Source organism: Phaethon aethereus (genome assembly GCF_964289735.1).
Source record: "Phaethon aethereus genome assembly, chromosome: 6".
Taxonomy (NCBI): Eukaryota; Metazoa; Chordata; class Aves; order Phaethontiformes; family Phaethontidae; genus Phaethon; species Phaethon aethereus.
The window spans coordinates 24,995,650-25,020,154 of NC_138580.1; positions in this window are offsets into that span (position 1 = coordinate 24,995,650).

Sequence of the window (24,505 nt, forward strand, 5' to 3'; positions counted from 1 at the left end):
AAAGCCAAAAGAGCATTAGATCCTATTACAGAGGTCTTGCTGGCCTGTATATTTAGCAGTTAACTAGTGCCAAACTTTGTGGGCATGAGCTGTTCTTTTTTTGTTTGGATATTGCAATCAACATCTGTAAGAGACAGATGTTGAAAACCAATGCCTTTGTTCCATAGGTTAACACCCTAGATGAATCCAGAAGTTTAGTTATGTTAGCATTTTCTTTTCAAGGTAGAAACCTTGTGGAAAGCTCTCTAGCATTAAGGTGAGCTTTTCTGCAGTTCATTCCATTCACAAAGATTTTGTTCTTTTCTTAAAAAAAACACACACCATTTTTGCAAGCCATACTTAAGTACCCACTCTCAGCCCATATCACTGATTTCAAGCAAAACATAGTATTTGGCAGCAGAGCATACTGCTCAAATTCATTGTGCTTTTTTTTGTTGGGGTAGAGTTGATTTTCTTCGCAGTAGCTGGTATGGGGCTATGCTTTGGATTCGTGCTGGAAACAGTGTGGATAATGCAGGCATGCTTTTGTTATTGCTGAGCAGTGCTTACACCGAGTCAAGGCCTTCTCTGCCCCTCACACCGCCCCACCAGCAAGTAGGCTGGGGTGCACAAGGAGGTGGGAAGGGGCACAGCTGGGACAGCTGACCCAGGTTGGCCAAAGGGCTATGACATCATGCTCAGTGGAGAAGGCAGGGTGGCGGGAGAGCAGAACATTCAGGGTGATGGCATCTCTCTTCCCAAGTAACCGTTACACATGATGGAGCCCTGCTTTTCTGGAAATGGCTGAACACCTGCCTGCTGATGGGAAAGAGCAAATGAATTGTTTTGCTTTGCTTGCAAGCACAGCTTTTGCTTTACCTATTAAACTGTCTTCATCTCAACCCACAAGTTTTTTCCGCTTTTACCCTTCCAATTCTCTCCCCCATCCCACCAGGATGGGGAGAGCGAACAGCTATATGGAGTTTAGTTGACAGCTGAGGTTAAACCACAACATTTCTGTAGAGATTTATGTTAATTTTAATTTAGTGGCCTTCAAGATTATTTCCTACCTTGGTCAAAGTAATTTTTTATATGCAAAGAAGAGAAGAACCAATGCACGTAGAATGGCAAGAAAACATATGTATTTGCAGCAACTGCTACAATTTTGTAACAGAAAAAGGTTTCTTTAACTTTTAATAAGACCTCATTAATTTTTTTTTTTCTAAAGACTTGCTCCAAACTAGCACATTGTCTTCTCCAGCTTTCGCCATACAAGCTCAAAAACAAGCTACAAGGTTTTTTGTGCGCGCAGTTATGGTCCATCATTATTAAATGTCTCTTGTTGGACGGAAGAGGTGCTTCATCAAACAGCCATTCATCAGCGCTTGGCAAGCCAGCTCACATCTGACCCCTGCAGCAATAATGCTGCATCAAGTAGGCCAACTACCCAGTTTAGCAGCAGAGCAGGGAGCAGGAGCCGGCTTCAAGATTAAGTGCGCTGTTTCAGGTTTCCATTCCCAGGAGCTAGGCGGGCTGATGTTCTATTGATTGCAGAAGTTTACCAGTAAGTATCACGAACAGCAACAGCCAGGTCAACGATCGGCGATGCCTGAATTCGAATCCCCCCCCGGGACACCGGTGCGCTCCGGGCTCAGGCACCGCTATCATGATGGCTGAATGCAGGTTGAATAAGGTTTACGGGGAAGGGAAGAGTGAGAGCCTGCAGCACGAAGTGACATTTAAGCGAGTTACATGTGGGAGCAGAAAGAGACAATAATGCAATTATATATTCCCTAGTTTCCCACTGCAGCAAAACCCTGTCATCTCCAGGTGTACGCGTTCAGCCAGCCCCACGCTCACCCGCTAAATAGCTTTAGGTACTCAGGGAAAGAATAGACAAATGTGGGTATTAGTGAGTATAAACTATAGAGAGAACGAAGCAAAAAACGAAGCAAAAACATTTCCAAGCATCTCTCTCCTCTAGCAGCCACACAGGCTTGGCATCAGGATCTCAAGAAGAATCTATTTATAGAAACCTCTGTGGATTTGTTTTGAAAACATAAAAGCCCTCGGACTGTTCAAAACCCTGGCTAAACTTGTGAAATAATGTATTTCTTACCGATGCTGTGAAATTCGGTAGTCAGGATTAAATGGAAAGCCTGTATTTAAGCCATACTATGACTTATATCAGAATTAAAATCCAGACTCATTGGCCATCCTCCAGTGTGGAGTCATATCCCACAGCCATACCGAAACCCCATTTTTAAAAGTTTTACTGTATATTACCATTTAACATCTACCTATTAGCTCGTATTTAAAACCGGAAGTTATACTGAGATGTTATTTTGATACCTGCATTAACGAAAGAGTTCAGAATAGTTTTTAAGTTAAAATACTGTAAGAAATTCTCAAAAACTCAGTGAGTTTTCCAGGCACTCAAATTTAACATGAAGTAACCTTCGTAAAATATACCATGTGGAACTTTGTTTCCTATTCAGAGCTGAGAACTTTACCTCTTCAAACTGACTGAACCATTCCTTATAATCCCCTTCCCAGACAGTTTATTATTTAAACAGTGACAAAATGTAGCTATCTCTTCATTAATTATCAAATTGTAGAGGAAGGCATGCCAGGTAAAAGCTACCTGTGTCACAAAACACTTTTTTCACTCTGGTATCAGACGACCTTCCTCTCTCCCGTTTGGATTACTGTGCGTTACACACAGTATCCTTTCTTCCCGTAGGATGACGCAACTAAACGTGCCTTCCATGAAAATGAAGGCTCTTGCAACAGTTGAATTTTACAGATACAAAACCTTTGCAAAGACTTCTTATACCCATTCACTTTTTGTTATGCCCACAAAAATCTGATCTAGTGTGGGTTATAAATAACTAGCAGCTAGTACTACTTGGATCTTACCTACTGACATGATGATGGCACATTTATTCACCTGAATACAACTCTGCACGTGTTACTATCTCTTATTGAGCTCATCCTGGAGAGCACCAAACTGATGCAGTCAAAAAGGATTCTGCCGGGCTTCCCACAAAAGTGTATTCTCCTCCGAAACAGAGATAATTACCTAACTCCTAGTTTCACCACCATGACTGCGTTACAGGAATCTACAGAAATTCCAAAGTCTACCTAGGACTCTTAATAGTTCTAAACCTGGGTATTAATTATGCTGCTTAGAGTTTAATTTGCACTTAAAACGTTTTGCCTAAATGCAGTTTAAACATTAAAAATAAATGGCAGTAGGGGCCTGAGTAAAATCGTTACATTTAATGTATTTTAGCTATAGTTTCCAGTTCATCATTAATGGAGATTCTAAGGCTACGTGTTACGGGGGTTAAGCTATGGGACACTTTTTCATTTGCCCGAGAACGAAGACAAAATAATTGTCCATGGTGTAACTACAGGAAGAAATGAATAAAACCTGAGCAAAGAGACAAGCTTATTATATAAACAGAAAAAGGAGTATGTCCAAAAAGGTTTTGCTACCATGGAAACAAATGTCATTTATCAGATTACAGCATATTACCCTTGATGCTGCTTTCATTGTTCAGAAAAATTAGTGTCGTTGCAAGTCTGTGTCATTACCAAAAGGGTCAATGTACTTAATACGACTATTTTTTAACTTCTTACCTTCCGTAACTGTAGGCCTCAAACATCAGTTCCAAGTTTCATTTTAGAGACCATATGTTGTCACTGTACTAGTTCAATACTATAGAAAAATAATTGAATGACGGAAAAACTGTATGGAATTTATGTTTCCTTCGGTGAGTACTCGAGTTCTAGAAGATAGGAGTTAGGTGGGTGAAGTAAAGGAGAAAATGCATAATAATGTCTTGATAAAATAAGAAAAAAATTTAAAGATCTTTCTTTAAAAACTAAAGGTATCTACTGCAATAAGATACAGAGTAAGAACATCCCTGATAGCTCGATATATTCTGAGAATTTGGTTACAAGCTTACCTATTAATTATATTATTTGACATTCGGGATTAGTTGAAGTCTTGCTGATGTGATTAAACGCAATTTTAACTGCTTTATAGAAGCATTTATACTGAAGTACTTATAATGCTTTCAGCTGAAAAGTGATTGTTACATAAATGCGGTAATAAGAGAAAAGGCAAAAAAGTAAAAATAACTGTTAGGCTTTAGACAGCAAATGCCACAGTATGCAATCCATCTCATCTATACCCTTGCAATTAATAGGAAACACTTAGGAAATAAGTGTCACTCCATAATTAGCAGAACACTTTCAACTGTCTTGGTAGAACTGCTTAGCAAGCACATTGCAACCCACAGGTTTCCGTTAGGATAGTACACGGCACCTGTGGTTTACCAGCAGCACAAATCCTGCGGCTGATCGGAGTAACGCAACAGCTTGGGGAAAGCTCACAAACATGTTTTTGAAGTGGTATGGGGGTACGGATCTTGCACTCTCTTTCCCCGTACCCGAAATAGCCAAAGGTTTCGGCGCGTGCTTGCCTTTTCCCTGGCAGTATCATGCAACCCCGTCGCCGCTGCCGCCCCAAGGCAGTAGGATGCGGGAGTTACGAGTGCCATTTTCTCATCGCTCTGTCTGCTTATGGGTAACAACCACGCCGCTCCTTCCTCGAACCCGAGTGTTCGGCGTTACCTGACAAAAGCAATTAAAGCAAATTAAAGGGAAGAAAGAATTTGTGTCCAGCTGCGGCTAACCAGCTTTGACACAGCTTGTGACAGCACCCGAGCAACACTTGGTGCCACTGGACCAAGAGCCACGTGAGGGGGTGGAAAATAATAAATAAAGAGGACTTTTGCAATTTAACCGCTCACGGATACAATAAAGTTTCTCTGTCATAGTCGGTTTATCACATTAAGCCTGCATTAATATCTTCTTTAATCATAGTGACCTCATCCTGCCAAAACGTACCGGCCCCTAACCCTTGCTGTAATGTTTTCTCATGAGCTGCTCAGCGTTGGCCACACTGGTTGTAGCCAACAGGCACCACTGGTTGTAGCCTCAGGCGCCACTGGAGTTAATTACCAGAAGAAACACTGCTGTTTTGGATTGTCATCTTGAATTTATCACTTGCCACTTAATGTTACACGTCTGACCTAGTACCTCCTCCGTGTCACCGGGGGCTCCGGCACCAGCGCCAGGCGGGCGATGGCAGGGGCACCCCGTCTGCCCGCTCACCCGGGCAGCCCGGCCAGCAGCTGCTCCCCGCCTGGCTCCAATCCTGCCCCGCAGGCAGAGCCAGCTAACGAAGCCCCCAGAAAATTGCAGATTACCCTCAACGTCCTGCAACACCTGACCCAGAGGAGGACTCAGAGCTGGTCCACCTAATGGTCCCCGCTTTGCGGTGATCGTCTTCCATCCCACTGGATGAGGTGGCACTAACCGTTTTTTTTCACTGATGTCACATTTTCAAAAAGAATGAAGTTGGCCATTCACATATGGATGAAGGATCTTTCCAGGGTTCATACCTTTAAAGTCCACAATAAATACATTCTTTTGCTTGAGGCAAAAAAAACAACATTTAGCCAGTACAAAATACACACACCTTCACTCCCAAGTCTAAGCTGGGTCTGTGAAGAACTTGTAATTGCAATTGAATCATTTCATATTTTTCCAACACAACAGCAATAGCCAGAATACCTACATTTCTGCTGAAAACTTCATATTTGCAAGCTCTGTTGAAGTGCTTAACTCCATAAGAGGTGTAATTTTACTATTGCTGAAAACAGAGATGACTCAGCGTAGTAAGTACCTACAGGTATTAACATTAGAAAATCTTGTCTTTTAGTAGCCTTTTAACAATAACAATTCTGAACACGTTTCTCAGACAAAAAGATTTCCTCTTGCCACCACACTGTATACTCAGCACAGTAAACTTAGAGATGTATAATGCGATATAAACATTAATAGTTTCACAATTGTGTTTTAGAAAGACTATTTATAGAGAAAATACAAAATGCCTCCCAAAAGTATACTTAGATGTAAGCCACCATAATCTTCTTGCTCATGCAGCAGGAAATCTAATACACCAGCTCAATAAACCTGTAGGAAACAACGGTTTTATGTAGCATTAAGAGTCACGATATTAAAATACCACATATTACGTTCAACTACTCTTACAACACTCCTTTTAAGAGCCAAGAAAATTAAGTGCCAGTTTGAGAGTAATAATATCATAACATGCAGAAAGAGGCTAGAGAAGTACAAAAATACATTGAGCCCTCATGATATCTTTGTCACTTGGGTCAGATCCAAACACTTGATAGTATTGACATTTTGGGTTATTACTAGAAAATACTGCCCTGATGCAGCAGTATTCCCCAAAACGTGAATTCTCATCAGCTGACTCGATCTTATGTCAAAATATATACTTTACTTTTTTATTATTAAGAACAAAAGAGTAATCATTGTCCTTGATATGTCAGTCAAAATCCAGGTTTGAGTATAGGTACATGAGAAAATACAGGTATGTGCTTGTTAGAATACATTAAAATGGGGTATAGAGATGATTGACTTTGGGGTGGAGCCATCCAGACAACAGAAAAATACTCACTATATAGTCATCAAGTCTTTCTGCAAAAAAAAAAATTAGATTTTTTTTTTTTTTTAATGTTCCAGCTAGTCACATTTTGTACAGGTTTGCTGGATGAACAGACCTTTAGAATATTTTGGTGAAATGGATCAATAGATGAAGGACAAGTGCAGTGGTGAAGATGCATAACAGATACGTTTATCTCATAATTCACACTTATAATAAATATGTAAGCAGTATGTACAAGTTGTCATTACACGAGTTATAACAACTTCTTCCATCCGTGCAAGTAGGTGGAAAGCAACATTATTCTTAATTGCTCATAGGAAGACTACAAACCCCTTCAGAGCATGAAACAAACTTTTAATAAAGAAATAGCACACCTAATTGTAACTATAAATGAAATTTAGATAAGACACGACATTGAACAATACAGGCTGCACTGTGAACGTGCAAGTACTCTGTGCTCGTATTTGCATCAGACATCTGAAAAATTATCTTAGGCATGCATTTGTGGAACCCAAGTGTTTATTTCATGCTATAATTTTTTTAAAATCCGTATTTTAAACTGGAGGAAATAACGGCTGGCATATAAAAAATTCTTTGCAAGACGAAGATACGTCTACAAGCAAATTGTGTGTATTTGTTATTGAGTGACTGAGTTTATGCAAGCAATTGTCATGCAAGCAGAGTTGTAAGTAATAATGTGGCCTTTAATGACGGAATGATGGACCTGCCAAACACTAGCTCCTGCCATAGACCGCTTGTATTTCCCTGCACAAAGATGCCCATCTGGGAGTTATTAACATATCCTCGTCAATTCAGATCCTACTTTAACATAATCCATATTTGTTGGAGAAAGTCCAACATCAGCCGGAGAACAGCGGCCACGTGATCCGATGACACATTTCAAGCGGCGCACATGAAGCATGCTTGGGCAGCTAAGCAATTCAGAAATGCAAATAGCGAAAGCAGTCCTCTTCCTAGATAGGAGGGACAAATCCCTTTTGGCATAACATCTTACACACTTTTAACACTGAAAGGAAACAACAGAGCTAGGAAAGGGACAGGTAGGTGCTTTTTCATTTCATTCCAAGCATGCCGACACCCTCAGCCTTGCACCGAAGCTGCTGTTTCCGAGACCCGAGAAAGGCTCTGCTGCGTGGGGGCAGCGGGAGAGAATACAAATCCTCTTACATCAGCAGTACCTCACACTTGCTTGTATGATACTTACAGAAGTGAGCATTGTTTAGTTGAAGGAACCTGAACTCAACTTCAAGGAAGTTTTCGTTGGAAAATTACTTGGTCCTACAGGACAGTCTACTCTTAGAAGCTCATGTTTTCATAGAATTAGGTTTTCATTTTCTTTATAATGTGGAGTGATTCACTATACGTAAAGTTTTCTGAAGTTTGGACTTTTAAAGTCTATGCTGGTACTTCCAGAGCCTCCCTACATTATCAGTAAGCATCCCTGAAACTTCAATAGAGATGAGATGGCATGAGTGCGCCAGCGCTCATGGAGGGCTTAGGCACAGCACTCAGATATATGGTATTCCAGGATGTTGACAGCTAAAATCTAAACCCCTTTTTAACCCTCAACTTGATGGAATGTGGTACGTACCGACTTCAGTTTCTGACTGGATAAAACCCCAGAAACCTCTTTTCCTCCTTTTTCATCCAGGCTTACTTGATTTTGTGATTTCTGGTGTTCCAACTAATATTGTTTGTGACCTTTAAAGACCTTTGGGGAGATGCCCATTTTCTCCACCACCCAGCCGTTATGGATAGATTCCAACATATGTCCGTGAGCTACAAAAGGATAGTGTAAACAATAGCTTCCCATTAAACTTCAGTTTAACATTAGGACTGCTGTCCAAAGATCATACTTAAAGATAACTGAAGTGTTACTGTATTCCTTTGTGTAGCTCAGTCATGACCCTAATGAATGTGTCTAGTTTAGACATGTATTTCTTTAAGTAATGGGTGGTTTTGTTTGGACAATTAGGCAGAGTTGACAAGGAAATTTTCCATCAAACTGGGTCATAAAAAGTACATTATTCAGCATTATGAGTAAAACACTATTACCCGAACTTTACAATACACCATTATCAATCATTACCTGTCATTAAGGTATGTTAACGTGAGATCAAAGAGGCAAAGCCAACTTAAACAAACAGAGGTGCAGAAAAGGCTTTTAGACTCACTTATTTAAATCAAAACAAGTGTAGTTGAGTCCATCGATTAGCTAGAATTTCCTTTCAGCTGAAGATGCAAAGCAGCTCATCACTGCAGTCTCAGACCATCACTTATTCCTTGACACAGATCACAGCTGTATTCTTTCCAAGAAAAAGTGGCTAGATGCACCCACAGAAATATGGAAAAATACCACAGGGCTTTCTGGCTGCAAGTTTAGATTCACTCTCATGTCTGCTCTCACCTAAAATATTATTTGCTCATTCATTAAAAATAATCAACAGAAAGAATCTAAAACAGGCAGAGGGAGGTTCTTGGTTTTAGGGGATTAATTGCTTAAAAAAAACCACACACACCAAGCTGCCGATTCAGCAAATTGTTCCAGGCTCATAAGCCAAGTTTCTCAGTTAACTATTTTCACAGCAGTAATGCCGAAGTGTTTGAGTCTTGGAACAGGATCCCTTCATCCTAAGGGCCACGCAACGCTCCAAAATACAAGTGCTCAGATACACTTTGTGTCAAATAGACAAAGGCCTACAGAGAGGTCTGTCATCACACTCTGGGCCTCTGACCTCAACAGCCATCTTGAAAATCAAGAGCTGGTCCCCGAAAGCAAACCCTGCTGCAGCACTGAGCAATACCATTTTATGAGCAACATTACAACCAAGCAGTTGCAATATTTTCTTGGAGCTCACACAAGATGTAGACTGTTGGGCAAGTTTTTCACTCAGAAGTAAAGATTTTAGATGCGTGGGCACATTTTGATTTTTTCCAGCTATGCTATTTAACAGTCTTGCTGCGGTCTGCAATTTTCTTCTGCCCTGCAAGATTCAATCAATGTTCCAGAGGTGAGAAGGACAAAACTAGGAGTCACAAACTATTCCTGGCCAAACCTGTGCCAAATCTTTCTAAAATTTCTGAACCATTTGCATTCCTTGTTTCTTAGTACACGGTTAATCAGTCTCTCCTTTTCCAAATAAGATTATATAGATCAGACACACATCAATCTTCACTTCCATGAAAGTGTTTCCCTCAAAAAAACTCCGTATAAAATGCATCCATAATGTATTCTCATTTATTTTCTTGACTAAAACTTCTAGAGCATGACAGAACTGAACATTTACTCCAGGACAGATGTAGGCCAGTCTGTAGTCTCAAAGTTTTTAACCATAGCTTCGTTGTATGTTGTACACATATACAATCCATAATAAAAGGTGAGAGCGTGATTTAGGAGAGGGTAGTATCCTTCAAGGTTTCAAAAGTTATTACCATTTCTATATCTTTATTAGGAGCCAAAGCTTCACTCAGTTTTCCCCCATCAGAGGTCTCTTAAAATTTGCTAGATTACTGGAAACAAACTAGATTATTTTGTTAGATATCTTATTATGCCTCCTGTCTTTTTAAGCTTATTTTAATATTAAGCTCATTTACACAATGTAACCATTAACTACATACAAACACCTCCTGACCTTAACCCTGATCAGTTGGGTAAGGGCAGGGGGAACTACTCTCAATGCAGAGCTGCACATTTTTGCATATCTACATGTTCATGCCAGAGTTGTTTTGGGTTGTTTTTTTTTTTAACAAATGTATTAAGGAAGTATTAGCTCAGTACCTCCACATAAATTTCATCCTAACACTGCTCAAGGCTCTTTCATCTTCAGAGCTGAACCATACAAGCTGTTTATTACTACTTAGGGAGCACCCTTTAAGATAAATAAGAGCTTCAAAAGTTAATAGCTGCACATCTACTGTCTAGAAGTAAAAGGCTCCCTTCACACCTCGCTGAGTGGTGCCCCTGCTACGATGTACGTTTCCGCTAGAGACCTCAAGATACAAAGAAAGACGCAAGACCACACAAACAACCTTCTGAAAGAGAATGCAACACCTCACTACATCTGCTTTACTTTTCTGCAAAAGGAGTTGGCATGTTAACATTTGTCAGCTGCTCAGAGTATTTAAAAAAAATTGGACAAATTCTAGCTGTATAATGTATTATAATGTATTATGACTAACTGGTGCTTAACGTGACACCTAACTGACAAATTATGCAATATTCTTTCTAAATGTTAGTGTTTTTTTATATAAGTGGTCAAAAAGATGACTATGAACCCAAGGGCGCTCTAAAACAAAAAGGGCTAGTCTGTATTTGTTAATTATCTACTGTATTTTGAAATACACGACCTACATATTGATTTTTTGACTCATTCATCAGCTATTGAAATAGATCTACCTGCAAAGCATAAAGCATTATGCATGCGATGCTATACAGTCAATAGTGCACACCCGCTGACAGAAATGAGATAGACCACCACGTAAAACCAAATCTGGAGCAAGAATTTACTTCAGCAGAACATAATTATTCCAGAAATATCTAAAATCTATTTTTACAGAAGAGTAAGGTTAAACATTCTTTCGGGCTTGAGGCACATTTGGGGACCTTTAATGACCTCAGTGGTCAAGACCTCTATTATATCATCTGTTAGAGAGATCAGATGGTACCAGCATGTATCATAGCCTACCTCATTCCAGATTTACCTGTGTAAAGCAGTACTATAAATAGGCAGTACTCAAAGTACCCTGAAGTCACTCCAATTTATTAGAAATACTCGATAACTATCCTCATGTTTTCTGACACTGAATAACTGTGAGGCTATTGCCAAGGAAATGGTACAGTGTCAGAAATTCAGTTCCATAAGGCAAATAAGGAGGAGTAGATAGGCAAAAAAGGAAATATAGCCCAAACGTTTTGGAACAAATAATGCTGGGGCCAACCTGAAACCTTCCCAATGCAAAGAAAACAGGTGGCAGGGCCAAGCACTTCAGAAGTCATCAAGAACCAAGCAGCAGGAAAAAACGATAAGAGAAAACATTGCTTGCCCCCTCACACCTTTATGCTTCATTATTATATTTTTGACATTTTTTTCAAACTATCAATGTGCTCCATTCAGACACCTTTAACATCTTATGAATATTCTAAGAAAACTGATCCTGTGAACATCAGGATGCCTGTTGAGATAGAGCTACTCCTGTTCTCAGAGAAGCCAAAGATTCCCTCCCATTCCACCTTTAAAAATTATTTGACTGAAATGGGGCTTTAGAAATTATTTCACTGAAAACACCACAGAAACAGAGCATTGTCCCTCCATCCTCCTCTCTTTTCAGTAGTTATGTTGCTTCACTCAACCTGGACTATTGCATTCCATATAGCTACATGATTTTACCTTTTACAGCTCTTCTTTAATTGCATATCATTGCTACCTTTCTTGTAAAGAGACAAGGCTCTGCCATTCCCACTAATTATCCAAATCACCAGTAGCTGTTTGCATGTGTGTGGCCTCACCTAAAGCTTTTAACCACAAGTTATGTCACTAAATCAAAGCGAGTTGGAGGCATCTCTGCTCATAAAGGTTGCATGACATTCCCTTTAAGCCATTTGGAAGTATTCCTTCTAGGATTACAGTACTCAAACACAATGAATAATTTTGTGGAGGGGTGAGGGGACTGTCCCATGCGGTGGGTTAACACACTGCTATCCCATCAAACCGCAGCCCTAACCAAGTTGACTCGGGAGAGTCTCAAGCACATTTGGTGGCAAAACCCAGAAGAGAGCGAGGACCACCTTCACTCTCGCCTCGGGGCGGCTCCAGATGTGTTTGGGAACACTCTGCAAAAGGTCTCTCTCCATCCTATTCACGCTGACCAGAGCCTGCTGCTTTCCTCGCACTGGATTTCAACTTACTCTGACTCTAAGGTTTTTTTAAGTGCTAATTAATGATATCACATTTATTGAATTAAGTAGGAAGATCCAGCGCTAGGAAAAAGCTAACATCATCTCCATTGTTAAGCCATGGCTGCAGAGCGTGCGGGCACGCACATCTGCAGATGTCCTGCTCTTAACATCAGGGCAATGCAGCCAACACCCCTTGTTTTTCTCAAGGGGTACATCTTGCCCTACCACTTACACATCCGCTTCCTTTGTGTAATTACATCCTTTATTTTCCATTTAAATCCACCAAAAATAAGAACATTATCAGCTGTACATGTCCAAAATGTCTTCCCTAGCCTTCACAATTGCAATCACACATGAAGCAGGGCAAGAATTTTTTTTTTTTTTTTTTGAGCCTTCAGTTTTTCTCCTGTTCCTTTCCCACAAAAACTGAGACCTTCAAGAATACTTCACAGCACTATGGCAGAAAGAAAGGGGAAGAGGAAGAATCTTCCACCAGACTGACGGGGTCCGTGAGGCAATACACCAATATGCAAGGGATACTGGCACCCATCCCTAACTCTCCTCTTCCACTTCTCAGTCCCTGGAGTAGGACTAAAAGGTGACTATGAGGTCACGCACACACAATTCTCTGGCCCCCCTAAATCTTTAACACAAAACGGATTATCTGTAGCATTGCAGGCAGAGGCGCTTGTTCAGGAAAAGTCACTTGGTTGGAATTGCAACAGCAGAAACAGCAATTTTCACATTACAGCCCTGACCTAAGACCACGTGGTCCAGCTGAGTGTGCACACAGGCCATTTGGCAAGTCTGCCTTGTGCCCACCCTGACAATGCTTTCTACCCTCATCCCTGCAGACCTCACCCACAGGAGAGTTCAGACAAGCCACTGTGCTCTGACAGAGTATTTAAGCTTTGATGAATTTGCTTTTGCCCCCTCCGCAAAAATATGTTATTAATAAATAACATGTTAAGGTATTTGATTAGCTCTAAACGGAACAGTAACTGAAATTTCAGTTAAACAGAATGAAATTTGCTTGAATGCTTCCTATTTTCTTCTAGTTGTTTTAAAAATCTTGGTTAGTAATTTTACATCCTAGCAATAAAACATTAAATACTTTAAAAATACACTGTTGCAGTGAAAATACTTAGGTTTTATGATGCCTCTCCAGAGATAGATATTTAGTACTCTACAGATAGGTTAATTTAGCATAAAATAGTGCAATGCCTTCCTTATTTCTGTTCATTCAGTTTGAGATTTTGATGCCGGGCCAAGAACAAGTCATACATCACACACTGGTCATCATGCACAGATTTCCCAATTAACTAAAAAATGCAAAAGCTTTCCAGCTCCTGTTAACAGCAGTTTGTCAGCTCTGCACTCTCGCTCGGAGAAGAAATGTCTGTGCAGTGACAACCGAAATGCCCACCAGTTATGGTGCTCTGAACTGCCGTCGCCCGGAATTCATTCAGGGCACCACAACTTCATGGTCAAGTACATGATCTCTCCTTCTTGATTTTTCTGGCTTTGCATGAATATTTATGCTGCACAGAAGGAGTCTTCACCAGTGGTGGAACAAACCTGACTTCTACAGTATCGTCATATTGGTCTGTTTTGAGGGCTTTTTCGGCCAAAGTTTTTGACAGAAATCTGAGGAAGATGACACTGAATCAGTGAGAACAATTTTTCGGAGCAGTTTGCCTTCACTTCGTGGTTACAAGTGTTGGCAGAAGCACGCTGGGAGCCTCTCAGAGGGGGAAGGCATCCTCCGGACATCTCACCAACGCCTGCTTGTGGCTCAGGAGGGCAGCAAGGGCTGCCTGCTGCAGCGAAGCTGGAAGCTGGCAGGAGCTGGGCTCAGCAGGGTTGGGCTCAACCGCTGCTTGCTTTGATAGAGCTCTTTTCAAGCCGACCCAGAAGGTTCAGGGAACACGATCTTCAGTAACTATGAACATCAGCTGCCTGCAACCACATATTTGTCTCAAAAGTGGTAGAGTTCAGAGCAGTTTCCCAATAAGTGCACTAAAATCGGTCTGCAGCAGCTCTAAAGTTAGTAGGAATTGTGTGCCTCCTCTCATGGCAGGTCACCCACAAAGACCAAGGTAGCCTAAATCTTAATCCATTTTGCAATGGAAGTATTGTGTGAAGCATGCAGGATCTGGCCTCAGGGCAGACTGGTAAAAAGACAAACAAAAAACAGGTCACTACCCCATTAATCCTTATTACAGGTGTTACCGAGGACAAAACTATTCCCTTAAATTTGCATTTCTGTGTTATCCCTTGCCCTTGGGTCAACTCAGTCTCGACTTTCAGCAACCAGTATGTTCACCGAGGAATAAAAAGTTATACAACTAATCCAATCCTCTGTTAGAGTAATGAGAAAATCATGTTATGTGTTGTTGGTGGGTTTTTTGTTAAAGCATGGCCCTCGCAATTCATTAACATTCAAGTGCTGAAAAGCCAATAAATTATTACCAAAAGGAAATGTAAACAACTTTCTCTGAGGAAGGACTGCATACAGTGGGCTGGAACCTCCTTCAAGTTAATTGCAACACAGTTCACTAATGAAACTTTCCATCTATTAAATCTTAACAGGCATAACTATAAAAATGGCGCCAAGCTCGCTCTCCTGCCCAGGAATGTCCCAGACAGCATCTGCAGAGCCTTTCACACTTACTGTCTTTGCAGGGATTAACAATTATCTCTAAGTAGCAATGGCAACACATGACTAATTTCATACTGGTTATGGAGTTTTCAAATTAATTTTCATACCGGAGCTAGCTGTAGGAAAGACCATAGCAATAGCACTTGGTTCTTACCAAGTTCCTTGCAGCAGGACTGACCCAAAGTGCTCTGAAGTCAATAGGAATCACCTTCCTTTGCTTTCACTGAGCTCAGGATTAGGCTCAAGACAGGCAAGGACATCACCAGCATTGCAGCCACAACCTGTGTTTGCTTTCGAGGCAAAAATTTAAATTCCAGTCCCTCACAGCTGTCCAGAAGAGACCAAGCCGTGCTGCTGAAGGGTGACATCTCTCCTTGCACGCAGCAGGTTGCAGGGACTACCTTTGCTTGTTCATGGCTCTGTAGACCATCTTGATCCACCACTGCTCTTCATCTTACCCTTAATTTCCTCCCCTCCCCAACATTATAAGCTGTTCAGACTCTTAACTGACATCAGTGTTTCTCATCTGCAAGATTTATCCAAGCTCCTCTGCCAACTCGCATCAAGTTTAAGCCTTGCGCTTCCTCCATATTTTTAGCTGTCTTTTGCTCCATCTTTGTCTACAAAATAGCCTTATGGGTGATCCAGAACTTTTGGATTCCTTCAGCCCTGAATATTTTAGTGAGTGTACTTTCTAAAAAATGTTAGACTGAAGAAATTCCGCATGTCCTGCTTGAATTGAGTCTTGCTGCCCAGACAGGAAAAACATCCTTTTGCTCTTTTCCTCTGTTCAGCAAGACTATTGAAATACAAGCAATAGTTATAAGTCAGACAGGATGCTCTTTCAAGAAGAAAGTAGCAGCATTTTTTTCAAGGTCTGGCACTGGACGTAAACACATGAAATAACCATAACTCTGTATACCAATCAGTCATTTTCACACATCATATTTTAAGCAAACTAGAATGCCCACGTTCACATGTCAAGTGAAAGATTTCATTTATGATCTGATTTCAGTAAGCTGAAGTCAGGAAGAAAATTTTGCTCCAGTATATGCAAGTTTGACTCCTTGGAACAGAAGTGTCAGTTAGTTGAACAAAACAAAAATTGTATTTTTTGCCTTTTTTTTTTTTTGCCTCAGTAACTTTACTGTTTCTCCTTTGACTCCTTGTACTGGAGAAATCACAGTACACAATTTCTGGATGACCTTGTGAACTCAGCCTTTGAACATTAATAATTAGGGATAAACATAGGCCATTCACAATTCTATCTTAATTACCTGGAAACGTCATTTGCTCCAGTATGGCTTAAAAGATGCATAGTGAAAACTGAAGCACTCCTGTCTCCTCTTAATTTGCCTTCCTAATTCAAGTAATAAAGTTCTATTGTATTACACTGAGGAAGGAAATATTCCATGATATTGTATGAGTTGCAGTAATACCAAATTCATTACATGCAATACATAAACTGTAAACAGAACTTTTAAGTAAAAGCTGCAAATGTATTTTTATTATCCATGCGTTATAATTATGCGTTATAATTGGCAAGTGCCAACAAAGTGTGTGGTGCTACACCATATACTAACAAGACTGGCTGAAAGACTACAGCCTGACATAAAGAAAAGAAAGTTTTAGAAGTTTAAAGCATAAATATTTAATATTTCTCCAAAGCTTATCCAAATTTTATAGGTTGTCTTAATGGGCAATATATGTTCTTAATATATTTTAGCAGGCTCACAACTTAACCAGAGTTATAGCATAAAATAAAGAATTCCAGTCTCCCCACAAAAAAATTTACATTTTTCAAGTTTATGTAAAAGGCTTTTTAAAAGCAGTTGCCAAACATCTCATTTCCTACTTAAACTAGGAAGCTGTAACAACTTCAGTTTTTCATTTAGAAGGAATGACAAATAACTGGGGTTTGCAGTAGCTACTTATTTATATTAACAAAAATACTAACGCTCAGCTAAGTTTTTCCTTTGTATGAAATAATCCTAGAGTAATTCCATGGCTGCTAGGTGCCATAGCTATAAAGCTGAACTGTTCTGGGAAAGGAAGTGATTGCAGAAAGGAGGGTTGGATCTGCAGAGTGGAAAAAAAAATCCTGTACTGATTTTATTTTAGTAACAGATTCTAACATTAGATGCCTGGAAATAGCTTTGATTCTTTTTACTGAGACAAAGGGAGGCAGTCAGCACATGCAGATCTCATACTCCTGAAAGTTTCCCTAGGAGCATTTTGCTAAACAAGTCTTGGCACCCCATCAGCATCTCGGTTCAGGGGAAAAAACCAAGACAAGCTATTAAGAGTTCACTACGGAGCTCTGGATCTAGCAAACAATTTCTATGAAAAGTTACAGTGAAAGTTACTCTGAAAGTTTCTATGAAAACTTACACAACCGCTAAGCCACCTCTTGAGCTCCAAAAGCTGTTAACTGACTTGTATATGCAAGTAGAAGTCCTGAAGAGATCTTCAAGATGTTCTACCTCTAAGATTATTCCAGGCAAGCAGCGCTTAAAGGTTATGTACTAACACGACACCAACCCACCCGTGACATCAGAGTATTCCCTTCGAAGGGCAGCATTAAGTTACCAGTCCAGAATCACAGGTGTCTACACAAGTTCAAAGCAAATCATACCCTGCCAAGGCTCACATCAAAATGCCAAAATCACTTCATTGAAGGGGTGCTCAGTCAGGTAACAGTAGGGAAGACCTTTTTCCCTTTTGAAGGTCAAGATCATCCTTTTGTCTCTCCACCTGAAATTAACTGTTGTTGCCGAGTATCACAGATCAAGGCAATTTTGCAGGTATCTGGTCCCACAAGGAGCCCAGTTGCCCTGAGAAGCACAGCAGTTCCCAAGGCATAGCAAAGCTTGGGTCCTGCTGCGAGTCTTTCATGGGAGAAAGTGGGAATGTAAAACTACTGTTAAAAAAAATTAATTATGTTATCTTCTGGTTTTCAAGCAGTGCCCTTTCTTCTCCCTTCCTCTTCTTCAGACTAAGCTTTTCCATGCTAGAGATGCCTTCGTTTTCTGTATTCTACAGCACACAGTACATTTTTGGCAGTAAGCAATAAAAAAGTTTCATCCGTTTTGATTGTTCTTTATCTATCTACAGGACAATATCAAGGCATTTCAGGTTGTAGCTGGAATAGAGACAGGGGGAAGTGAGATGATAATAATCCAGCATAGATCTACACCTAATCATGCCATTAACCAATTTTGAAGTATGACCTTAAAGTAATGCTTATAAAGCTAATTCAGATGTGAGATTAACTTCAGTGAAATCTCCATGCCCATGGATTTCTTCCCACTACCCAAATGCAAACACACCATTACAACCCCACCAGCAACTTACAAGTACCCTGCTTGCATTCAACTTTTTGCATTCAACTTTGGCTGTATGGCATTGTTTGTGTAGCACCTTTTCTTTTCATTTAAACTCCCGATTGTAATTCCATCAACCAGATGAAACATTACTTTAAGGCAGAGATAGTCCATGCCTTCAACAAGGTCACATGGTGTTCAGGCTCCTACAGCACCTGGTTCATGGGCAAGGTTGTGGTGCAGTAGCAGCTGCCAGCAAGAGCAGGAGGTGAACATGAAGGAGGAACAGAACCTGCCTTGTCTGTGGCAGGTCTGATGAGAGATAACACTCATCCTGCCACTCCTCTTCTCCCAAAGCACCCCTATACAATACCACCTCTGTCATCTTCTCATGTGGTGTCCTTTGGCAGCACCGCCACACAAGCTAGTCCATCACACATGGATGATGGGTCTTTGGCTGTAAGGGGCATCCAGCAAACTGGGAGTTGACTAGTGGCCATAGTCATAGCCTGCACACCGTGAGATCAGCTTGTATCTCCCTGACCGAGGCCTGCCTCCTCCCAGGATGCCTTTGCATTTTCTCAAGAGTGGGTCAATGCTATGGACCAAGGGACCAGGGACAACACGTATAAGAAGGGAAGCAAGTGACCGACCTGTTTGAGATGCTGGAGTAAAACTTCGCAAAAAGCAAAGACGTAACTGAGAACAGCAAACAAAAAAGGCTTCTGAAAATCCTTACAGCCAATGAAACAGCAAAACAAGCAGGGAGTTAAGGAAAATGCTGAAGGAGCATAGAGTTTTACTTTGATGAAGAATTACTGTATTTAGAAAAAAAACAAAACCTCCATACAGAATAAGCAAATGATTCTGAACAATCACAAGTACCTATTTTTTCCAACTTTTTCCAACTATCATCCCAGACCCACTTGAAGTTCATTATGTTCTCTGTTAAGACTTAGAAGGTGGCTCTTTAGATATTCAGAATACCTACAGGAAATCCTATAAAATGGGAACAAATGTGACATGAACAGACACAGTAAGAAAAAACAGTAATAGAAAACATCACCTTGCCTACGCAGACAGGCAGCCTACAACTGGGCATGTGCTACTTCTATGCTTGCTAGCCAACAAAAGCCAAAGAATAAAGGAAACAATTTTCCTTATCCAAAACTTGAATAAGTACTTGAAACTTCAACTTTTCCTTGTTATCTCCGTTAGAGTCCATGCAATTATACATACAGGTTTTTATGTTGCATTCCATGACAGCCTCCCAGAATCTATGAATAACGGTGTGGTATGATTTGAAAGAGTATGTGCATACATTTAAGGAAAATGAAAAATAGAATCAGACCGTGGTGTTCAACCTTTACTATACTGTATGATGGATGTAGAGCTGCTCTGCAAGAATTTATGAATACTGCATGTTGACCTGGTTATTGAAATGTTTATTGTATGACTATATTGAGTTAAATCAACAGGACTATTGGGGAAATAAGGACAAATCACTCAAAATAACCCACCCCAAGGTAACTTGTGAGAGCAAGTTAAGAAAAAAAAAAGATGCCTAAGCTATTTCCTGTAAAGATTCTGCCTTCCAAATACAGCAAGGGTGTAAAGCTTTTTTGCCACATGAAGCCACACCTGGGAGCTGAATAAGGGACACCTATTTTCTGTATGGGTAGGAAGTTAACTGGGAGTTGTTCACACAAGGGACAACTGGCAAAGCATTTAAATTTGTCATGCTTGCTTTGAGCCTAGAGACTGATAAACTTATAGGCAACGTTGAGAGGCAGGTACAATTTCAACATTTAGATTTTTTTTTCTTTGATTTTTTAGTTTTTGTAGTTAAAGAAAAACATCCCCAACTAGAAAGGTATGTTTATGAACCCAGGTAGGTGCCCTGGCCTGCTGGGCTGTTCTCACACAGGTCATTTTTGGCATGTTAAGTGAAAACAAAACATCCAACAGTTATCCTTAATAAACCAGAACTTAGAACTGCAACAACATGGTTTAAAATAAAAATCGGCATTTGAAATTAATCTTACTTGATTGTTTTGCTTCATGAAAAGACCAGTTTTAATAAAAGCAAAAAGTGTCAATATTGCTGTTAAATTAAAGCTTTGGGATATATTTCTGCAATACATGACAGTGAATAAGACTCAAAATTTGTATCTGAACTAAATTATGATCGTTTGATTAGAAAAATACCATATACTGAGAGTAGAGCGTTAAGAAGATTATGTTCGTTAAATTTTGTATTCAGAGCTAATTATTTTAAAGGTACGTTGAGTTCTTTCATTTCAGGGGATTATAAATCTAATCAGACCTTTGCTGCTTTTGTGCTCATTTCTAGAAATCCTTACTTTCTCTGTGGTGTCATTGGAATTAAAAATCGTCATTAGGAACGATTTGTGCATGTCCCTCTGTATACGATAAACAAGTCTTCATTCAAAGGAAAACCTCCAAGTGCACTTATCACACATTCATCTATCAAAAATATGGATAAGCAGTCCATGTGAGAACTAAAACTCCTGTCGATACAGTTATCGCAGTCATCCAGGAATGTACACACGAGATTAAGAATCCCACCAAAAAGGCAAAGCCAACACGGTGCCCAAACGCAGCCCCAGTGCCGACGAGCAGAACTAGCCGGCAGGCATCGGCAGGCACCTGCTGGAAAGCCGTGGGTGCCAAAGCCTCGCTCACCCGTCCCAGCCCCGGCTGCCGAGGGACAGCAGGGACAGGTAGGTGTCAAGGTCTGGGTACGGACCTGCAAAGGACATTTCTAGCAAAACGGGTTGTGCCAGTTAACAGTTTTCTGGGTACCACACAAGTCCTGTGTGCCTGGCCAGTCCCACCATTGCCCTGATCTTTAAGCCCTCACTCTTTGCTTTCACCTGCCGGCAGATGTTGAATGGGCAACATGGCAGGTAATAATGGTTGATTGATTCTTCTTAAACAGTTCTAGGGTAAGATACCAAAGGTCCCCTGCTATTCATTGGCCTAGGAGAAACTGCACGAGGTGGAATTGCTTTTCTTATAGTCTTATGACACATTTCTGCCAACATTCTGTCCTGTTCCAGAAATAGAATTCAATGACACCGCATCAGGTCCAGGGTTGAACAAACATGCTTATAATTCAAGTTTGTCTTTTTATTGCGCAAATTGAACTAGGCATCCGTTGGGACGACAACTCGGTCAGTTAATCACAAGAAGCTGCCTTTGCTATCTCTTTTTCCTCTGGATTATTCTATTGCCCTCCGCACTAGGCTGCGCCTTGAAACCAGTGTGGGTGCAGAGCTGGACCAGACTCAGCCATTTACACATCAAGCAAGGCATTTTGTCGAGAGCAGGTGACAAGAGGGCTCCAAAACTGGTGCGGGTGACATGGAGATAGACTTTAGAGGACTCTGCTATAAGCCATAAGCACCGCAGAAGGTCTGCAGCCGCCGGAGCCGAGCAGCCCACGCCTGCCTGCGCGACGCTGCCGCTGCCAAGGGAAGCGCTCGGTGTGGAAGGCTTCAGATGGCCATTTGCAAGGTGTTGTTCGTGGGGCCTGGGAGGGTCTGGTACTTGTTCCCTCACACTCAGCCCCAAGCAGCCAAATCTCATGCCTTCCCAGACATGCTGCAAAAGCTGTACGTTTAATAGGGCTTGCAAAAAGACTAAGGGTTTGCTTCTCAAATAAAGAAGGGATGAAAGGAACTTTCCTGGGGTTGTGCTGGCTCAATTCCTGTTTGATTCGCTGCTCATGCTGTTGTGTTGGTGGTTATTAGAGCTGGTAAAAACCACAATTTCGGTCCCACAGGAATTTCTTATACTTCAACATTTGTTTTCATTCTGAAACAGCATTAAAAATTTCAAAATAATGAACACTTTCATGGAATGAGCGGTCCTAAAAATAAATTAAGAAATATTGCTGTGTGTGCATGAGCACATTTTCAATCCAAAGGTCTAACCTCTTTTTTTCTCCCCTAGACAGTCACAGGGGTTTACAAGAGTTATTGCCAGATTCATCATATCAGTATTCTAGCCGATTGGTCTTCCCACGGAAGACCGGAGTGGCTGAGCTGCCACCATGACGCTCTCCCTCCACCTCCTTCGGTTCCCTGGCCTGTTCAAATCCTAGATTTGTTGGGAACATAAAGTAACCATCTGAAGATTTCTCCAGAAGATTGAGTAAGCACCAAGCTAGCAAAAGCTATCTCCTACACCCTCCCTCGCTTCCGGTCCCGTCGCAGGATGCACTGGCACGAGGAGAGTAGATGACTGAAAATTGTGAACGCGTGTCCTCAGTTCTCAAACGTTCCCTTAGAGCTACAGACATCCCAGGCAGTTCAGGGTAGTCTTTACACCAGCGGATACGATCCCACTTTTTGCTTAGGCCCAGGGCACAGCTAGTGACAGAATCCGTCTCCTTTTGCCTGATGTGGCTGTATTTTGAGCAAGGAGCAAGTGGGAACCAGCAGCTGGCAGAAGCAGGCGTGCAGTGACGTGCAGGGGTTGTCCAGCGCAGTAATTGCTGTCTTATCCATTTCTTCCCCTTTTAAAATAACAGCACATAGCCTAAAATGGACAAGTGCCATCCTGTTCATCTCCAAAGCCACAGAAGGAAGGAACCAGCTGTCCTGCCTTCACACCTTTCAAGGTTGCAATGAGAACCTTAATACCATTTTGCACCATTCATCCCCCAGTCACGGATCCTCCCACCCCTGGCTGAACCATATAGCACTAAGGTTAATATTGCTGCATCACAGCCTACTAGGTGGAATACAGCCGCGAGAGCGTCTCAGCTTAAAATAGCCTCTATGAAGCGCTACGCATTCGGGAACTAATGTTAGCAACGAAGCGTCAGATTTTGCTCTCATTGTTGAACAAAATCTAACAAGGGTGGTTATCAGCTACAATGCTTTTGTACTGAAAAATTGTACAAGCCTTTTAAGTTACCTATAATGATTTTATAGTCTCTTAACAAGAGGAGCACCACTGGGTATGGTTGTAACAGGGGAAACAGGATTGGTGGTTTATTTATTTTAAACCACTGAATTCCCCAAGTTCTTCCTCGATTTAAGCCACAGTCTGTCTTACAAACAGAAGAGATTATAAGCATCTAAAGCACCCATGGTTTTGACAAAAGTCTCTTAAGTAATGATGATCCTGCAGCACTCAGACAAGTCAGGGGTCAATATGACCGTATTTGCCTGCGCCTTTCATTACGAGCACTCTTTCTGCAGTACCATAGTCCTGGTACCTCCAAATACACAGAGGATTCATGCTTCAGTTCTGCATGTATTAAGAATGCAGCCATAGCAACTACTAGCATTAATGAACTATTTGCTTATGCAGTAATAATTAACTTCCATTACATTACTTTGTGTGATTACTTTCTTAATTGCCTGAATTATGCATCCATTTAATATTTAATAACCATTCTCAGAAATCAGACACTGGTAAAAAAACAAATTGCTCACAGTTTCCTTGCAATAATTAAGCTCACAAGAATAAATGAAACCTTTTAAAAATGAATGCCTTGTGATTATATCCTTGCATATAGAACAAGATCCTAAATTAGCTATTTATTAAGTCTAAATTTAAGACCAAATAGTACATTTTTCACTTACGCCTTGGGAAATCAACCTATACAGTACCTGACATCAGCAGCATAATTAAGTGCCATCTATTTGCTTTGAGAGTCACGAATTCTGCATTAGTATTTAGAACATTCAGAAGCGCATGTGGGGAAATCTTTTAAAATGCCTCCTTGGAAAAATAGCATCTTCTTCACCTGAGGTAGCTGCTTAGTTGTGCTTAAAGTACTGGAAAGATCTGTGAAGCGTAAACAGCCTTCTGATGGGGAGGGTTGGGAAGGATTTTTTGTCGTGTTCGAATTTACATACAAACAATGGAAATACAGTTATACAGCCTGAGGTCAGGCTTACCAAACAGGATGAAATTCATTGTTGTATATGAAAATAATGTTTACAAATCAAAAAAAAACCAGCCTGATCTACTTGTTTTCTCACATTGTCATCTGTGTCTCTGAGCCCTCGTGGCCTGCCAGCGCCCAAGCAAAG